Below are 7,743 nucleotides of genomic sequence, written 5' to 3'. Positions count from 1 at the left end.
GTGAGGCAAACAGAAAAGGAAAAAAATACCCATTTAATAGTTTCTGGTCCCTGGTATATGTTGAGAACCTAATTTCTTATAACTGAACATCAGAAGACAATATTTATTGTTACAATTTTTCTAATAATTGTGTGTGTGATCTCTGCTAATTTCCTTAACCCTTAAGTTTGGGTAACTTTCAGCTCGCAAGGTCATTTTTGTTTTAATCCATTCTGTTTTTATTAATTTAAGATGTATTATAAATGTTGGATACTAATGAGAACATAATTATAAATCTATTATTAACTCTTTTTTACATACATTTTTAACATGTATATTACATTCTTCTACAGACGTATTCAAACGGATATGGACACCCTATTTGGACTATGTTTCTCTCACTTTGGATGATTGTTTATTTCTTTCTTAAAAGTTGCTGTAACAGCTCATAAAGAAAAGCCTATTCCTGTGAACACTGATGCATCTTCCCTTGTAACCTATTTATTTTATTGACAGTTGATGTGAGAATTGTGTATTTAAGGTCTGCCTGAACTGTGTTTCTTTTTCTTTGTTTGTTTTGTTATAACAAAATGGACAAAAGTTTAATAAAAACATTCATTAAAGATCAAATCACTGAGACCATTTTCCTCTTTCAGCAAATAGAGTGCTGCAGCGATGATGTATTTTTGTAGGCAGAACCCAAAAGCAAGTTAGCATTTTAGCATTTCTGGTTCCATCGTCCTGAAGTCAATGGGTTTTATGAATGGGGTTGTGGGTAAAGCCTTAAATTAGATCCTGGGTTACAAACCCAAGATATTTTCACGTTTAACTCTATGAAATAAAACACACCAGTCTGCCTAATAACCCCACTCATGATTTTTAAAGTTTTATCATGTTTTAAAAGGGGTGGTTGCTAACAAGTTGTAACATGGCACTACAAACGTTGTCAGGAACTTAAAACATCATCATCAAGCATGAATATCTAAAAAAAAAACGCAACATTGGCACAATTCTCAACAAAAAATCATCCACACAGAGTATTTCCTTATCAGGGAACGTGATTTTAAATATGTTTAATAAAGTTTAAAAGAGCTGACAAAAGCTTGGTAGTAATGATGTTGATGTCGAGAGACCATCCCTGCAAAAAAAAAAAAAAAAAAAACGATTTAAACCCAGGCTGGTCCTAGCTGGTCCAAGCAGATCAGATCATTAGTCAATCAGAACACAGCACGTTAACACCTGGCAACATCAACTGACTTTTCTATCTAGTTAACCAATCAGATCGGTCTTTCCCGCACCATATTTAAATAAGTTGACCTGCGAATGTAGACACAATGGCTGGATTGCGGACAACATCCGGAAACAGGTTGCATGTTAATGCCAAGTGTAAATGCAGCCTATTTTACCAAATTACTAATTAATCAGATTTTTTCACTTACTGACAAGCTTAAATGACAAAATGAACAAAATGATAAAACTGGTTTTCACAAATAAATTATAGCATAATATAAAGCATGAATCTGTAGCATGCCCTGACTAAAATGAGATTAAATTATTGTCTGAAGAAATACATTCACCATAGTTGTATGACCACATATAATCAACTTAAGTACACTACACAAAATACAAATAAAACAAACACCACATTTCTATAATAAATAACAATTTTAATGTCATCAGTAATGAAACATACTACAAAAAACACAATATCTTAATAATCTGATACACAAGTTTATATTCATTTAATAACCATTCAGAGTTACACAGCTAAAACCAGCCAGCCTGACCATCTTAAAGCAGATAAAACCAGCCTGGCCAGCTTAAACCAGACAAGACCAGCCAGCCTGACCAACTAAGATCAGCCTGACCAGTTTAAACCAGCTACAACCAGCCTGACCAGCAAAAATCAGCCTGACCGGCTTAATCCAGCTAAGCCTGACCATCTTAAACCAGCTAAGATCAGCCTGACAAGCTTAAACCAGCCTTACCAGCTTAAACCAGCTTAAACCAGCCTGAACAGCTAAAATCAGCCTGACCAGCTAAGACCACCCATCCTGACCAGCTAAAACCAGCTAAGACCAGCCTGACCAGCTAAAACCAGCTAAAAAACCCTCTTAAACCAGCATGATAAACCAGCTATGACCAGGCTGGGAGACCAGCTAAAACCAGCTGAGAGAGAGAGAGAGAGAGAGAGAGAGAGAGAGAGAGAGAGAGAGAGAGAGAGAGAGAGAGAGAGAGAGAGAGAGAGAGAGAGAGAGAGAGAGAGAGAGAGAGAGAGAGAGAGAGAGAGAGAGAGAGAGAGAGAGAGAGAAAGGTGGCATATGGGTTGCATAGTCTTGTTTGAAAACCACAATGCAGCGATCCAGTAGGGATCCAAACTATATTTTCCCTAAAGTGTGCATAATGTGTATGTGCCCGTTCAAGTGCAAAGCTTAAAAGGAGAACATTTAATTTCCGTTTCATGACAGAATATTACATCGTTTCATTTTTGTGATTTTTTTTGCGATGCAATGACAAATTATGCAGGATTACAAAAACGAGATCTTTTTTTGATTTTGCGCTGCGTTCAGCGATTGCGGAATCGCTATAAACTTGAGGTAGGTGGCAGTGGTCTTAAACGCAGTGGTCCTCAAACTGTGGGCCACCAGATGGCGACAGGAAGGCCACTGTTTTGTGATATTTTATGAAATATGTGAATTTATCCTAAATTCGGTCTAATCAAGCAACAAAAAAATGGGTTTTTAAACAATGAAATTAACTGATGAATTTAACAAAAAATTATTGTTTTGCAAGGAATATTTCAAGTCACATCATCATTAATAAAAGTCAATCAATAAAGTCTTTCCAGACATCCGCCAATTATGGCAGTTTAAGAGTAATTACTGATATTAATTCTGGGTTAAGGTGATTGAATAAAAAATATGGATGCCAAACTAAGTGCTCATAAGGAAAATCAAAATACTTCCAGATTTCTTTAGCCATCTGTATCTGCTTTTGTATAACGTATAGCTTCTTAAGCAAAGGGGATGCTGTCTTGTGTGTGAATTTTCGTATCCAGCACTTTCAAATGCATTTCGCAGAAAAGGAGTCAAAAGTGATAATGATTTTTCTCCAAATAGAGGCTATTCTTTCGTTGAATCATATATCAGTCAGTCAATCATTTAATGAAAATTTAGGCAACATAACAATAAAAATAATATAATATAAAGTAAAAATACAAAATGTAGAGAAATCATACAATAAAATGACAGATGAACATCTCTTCCTACTTGTGTTTAATGAACTTAAATGTTTAACCCTAAACTAAATTATAAAACATTGTCCCCAATGGGGGAAAAGACTAAACAGAAGAATCAAAAAATGTTTTCAATGATCGGCTCAGTGAAACAAAAAAGTTTTAAATATAGACATTGTTAAATGCAGAACGATTTAACATAAATAATAAATAACAATAATATTGAACTTAAAGATTATAGTAATTTCTGATAAACAATTTCTATTTTATCATTGTAATTTATTTTTGTTGTCAGTAACCTACCCTTTATTGCTGTTCAAATTCATAACCATACGCACTAAGAGGTAAAATTATCCTTGCAGAGCTTATCCTCGATTTGTCCTCTTAGATTTTAAATAATCAAACTGACGAGACAAAACTGTAGAGGATGTTTTAAACGTTGACGTTTGTAAGGTGTGGCAATTTACTCACTGATGGCAATAGCGCGCATACCGAAACAGACTGACACAGTGATATTCTTTTCCCTGTCAACAATACAGGGTGTATATCCAAACCTTTTACAGTCTATGGTCCAAACATGCTTATTAATAAGCTAATGTACTCCATTTGGTAAGAATCAGATACATGTTTGTTACAATATTTAATTTAACCTGACATCCGTCTTTTAGTCCAAAGTTTGATTTTGTGCTCAACATATATTACATAAGCTGTGGTTTTAAATAATATTCTTTAGGGGTGAGCGAGAAAATCTGTGCTTTTGATCTTTTTCTCTGTCAGAAGACGGTTTCCTGTAAACTTGTGAAAATATTTAGTTTTGTTAAAATACTGGACAAAGAGTGGGTTGGAGGCATAAATGTAAATTTCTTTATCATGCTAAATGTTTTTTTTTTTATAATTGGGTATTTAAGTCATCAAATCCTTGTTGCTTAAAACATTTCACAATTTGTTTAATAAGTCAACAACTCCTAGCATTTGTTAAGGGCCGGCGTCATGAGGGTGCATTCGGGCTGTGCCCCCCTCCCACCCCAAAGAGGTTGCTGTGCGTCCTACACAGTTTTTTTTATTAATTTAATATATATATATTAAGAATAATTAAAATAAATTAAACATTATATGTTTCATAATATAGTTATATTTTAAATTAAAATAGACCAGTTTCTGTAATTGGTTGAATTGCGTTGTCTCATGCCTCATCTTTAGCATAATGTGACTTGATAGGCCTACTAGCAACGTGTTTTTTTTTTTTTTTTTTTGCGGTATTTTATGGATCTTGTAAAATATGGATATTAGAACATTTACAAACCAGCACCGTCTGCTCCATCTGACTTCATGCAAACACCGGTTGGCTCAAACTCGAAGATTAGCAACAGTAGAGGCGGGATTTTCAAATCCACAGGACACTGTTTTAAGGAAGTTTAATGTTTGCATACGTCGCCTTCAGCTTTTTTAAAGGTAAGTTGTGCGTTTTAATTTACATAAGCTTAATGTGAAATGTGGCTTAGACGTTAACAGCATTGCGACGTGATTATGGTAATAGGCCTACTGATTAGTTTGTGATCTTCTGCACTCTATACGGGAAATGAACTGACAGTCAACCCATTATCACGAAATTTGCGTGAACATGTCACGTATTTCTGTAAACCTGTCACTGTCACGTATTTGTTACTTAAATGTTTTGTCCTATTTTTCTTACCATTGTCGCTTCGGTTTAGGGTTAGATTTACATAAAATGACATCCTTATCTAAACAAACTCTAACCCTAATGCCAGGCGACAATGGTTTAAAAATCAAAAATTATAAAAAATAAAGACAAAAAATTTATAAACCAATACTTAAAATGATATCCTAATGCAAACACCAAATCTAACCCTAAACTGAAGCTTCAATGGTTTGAAAATAGGACATAAATGCGTGACATGTTCACGCAAAAAGGCGGAAAAACGTGTCAGTGTCACGGAAAACACTCACGAAATTACGTGACTATAGGTTCGTAATTTCGTGATTCAGGGTTGGTCTGTACGTTACCAGTTGTGTGTGCTTGCACTGTATTTGTTGTTTTATGCCTTGTTTTTGCAAGTTATTGTTGCTGATTGCGTGCCCCGTGGAAGTCCCATGCCCCCCTGTTAGTTATGGTCTGGCGCCAGGTCTGCATTTGTTATAGACATAAAAACTAATTTACACGGCTCTAGTTGTAACACGGTGTTAAAACAAAGTCTCAAGTATACAGTGATAATAAATCCACATTGGTATACAGTTAAAACCCAAAATATATGGTTACTATAGTTAAACAATTTAAAACGAAACGGCACTCTAGCCCAGGAGTGGGGAACCCTGGGTCCTGGAGGGCCACTCTCCTGGAGAGTTTAGTTCCAACCCTAATCAAACACACCTGCATTTCCAAGTGATCCTGAAGATTTTAATTAGATTTTTCAGGTGTGTTTAATTATGGTTGGAACAAAACTCTGCAGTACAGTGGCCCTCCAGGACCCAGGGTTCCCAATCCCTGCTCTAGCCCGTCTCCCCTGGAGTTCTAGTCGAGCTCGAGCATCCCACTTATCAGCCAATCAAAAAATGAAAGAGGCTACACAATAGCAGAAAATAGCACTGTTGTATCTGGGTAAGATTTAACGCAACAACCAATACAAAAGCATATCCTCGTTCACCCACAGAGGAATGGAGCTCCGAGCATCACTTTGAGCAAAGAGAAAGTCTGATCTCCTGTTTTAATGTTACAGCAAATGCACAACTTGTTTAACACAAACAATGACAACTTGACTGCTGTTAGTGAATGTTTCCCAGATAATCAGCATCAGTTGTTCATGAGTGTCTGTAACTTAGCCAACAGTTTTACAGCCTGTTCACTGACAACACTTCGGAACATGTAGTCTAGGCCTCGTTATATTTTCATTATCACACGATGACTGACATTTTGTCACATTAAACATCTCCCTCCAAATAGGCTTAATAATTTTATAAGCAACTGCTTTGCAACCAAATTAAGCTTTAGCTTACCTGAAACTAGGGAACTTTTGTTGACTACAAGATCTTTTAAATAATAATTATTTCACTTGGTATTTCATGTTGTTGCGTAGTCATTTTATTGTCATTTTAGATTTCAGCATTTGCTTATTTACAGGGAACCTTTTTCTTTTTTTTGACCACGGAGGGCTGATGGTCTACGAAATTTTCTGGTAGATTTTTATTTTTTGGTCCCACCTCGCCCCTGCTGTTGTCAAGCTGTGCCATTATTATTTTTTTATTTTCCTTGTTGACTCATGACTCATTTAATAACACCATTTATAGGTATTAAAATGGGTTTTATATGATTGTATAAAAGATTGGATATTTTCATTTCATATGTGTTGATGTAAAATGTCTCTTTAGATAGGGGATTATAAAATTGATATGCATGTCTATTATGTAATTAGGGAAGAATGCCACATTATCTCAAAGACTTGATGCAGATGCTAAGGATTTAGTACTTAAAAAGTGACAATTATGATCGCCAGAGGCATATGTTGCATTCAACACAACGCAACTAAAAATAAATGTTCTTTATTTCTTTAATACATTTTTAGGGTGTGAACAGAGATTTATGACACTTTTGTACGCATATGCACAGACATACGCAATATTTGTGTATGATCATCCACACAATTGCGTTTGATTGAGATTTTTTTTGTTCTAATGACATTGGGTGTGTTCAACACGCATTTGAAAGGATTAATAGGAATACACACTCTTAAAAATAAATATGCTACACAATGCCATGAAAACATTTTTGTTGTATGGTTTGAAAGAACCTTTCTGTTTTACAAAACATTGTTGGTATAGTAGAAAGTTTTTTTAATAACTTTTGACCTAAAATGGTTCTTAAGTAGCATCACTTTTAAGAACGTGTTTAAGCAACTTTATTTTTAAGAGTGTATACACAGACTTTATGGTGTATCTTTGAGACTATTATTGCTTTCCATCAGCTTTCCATGTATATTTATCTTTTCTTGTTTAGCAAATTCAGAATTATTAAACATTAGTGCTCACGTATATGCTGTTGAGTCATGAATGTGGCACTCTGTCTTTATTAGGCAGGTACTCTCGGTACTTTGGGCAAAATAAATAGGGGAAGTAGAAAAATTAAATATCTTGTCAATATCCTATATAGAATCAAAGCTTTTTTAAAAAATGATAAAAAGTTATTTTTACATGAATAATTAATATTTTTATTTCAATACTAATAAAATTATTTTTGTTCAAGTCAGGAAGAGTGTGTAATTATTAAAACGTACACCCATTGTGAAATAAGTCAAGTTACATTTATTTATACAGTACTGAACTTCAAACTGTACTGTTTCTACAAAGCAGTTTTACAAGAAAAACAAAGAAAAACTGAAATATACTATTTAAAATAAAATATATAAAATTATTGCAAATATTATTGTCCTCATAAAGAGATTATATTCAAATTGTATATACTTTTTTCTTGGACTGTCAAATATGTAGTCAATTAATTTGCTAAATAACAAGCGACA

This window comes from Paramisgurnus dabryanus, chromosome 4 (assembly GCF_030506205.2).
Source record: "Paramisgurnus dabryanus chromosome 4, PD_genome_1.1, whole genome shotgun sequence".
NCBI lineage: Eukaryota > Metazoa > Chordata > Actinopteri > Cypriniformes > Cobitidae > Paramisgurnus > Paramisgurnus dabryanus.
This window is presented reverse-complemented; position numbering follows the sequence as displayed.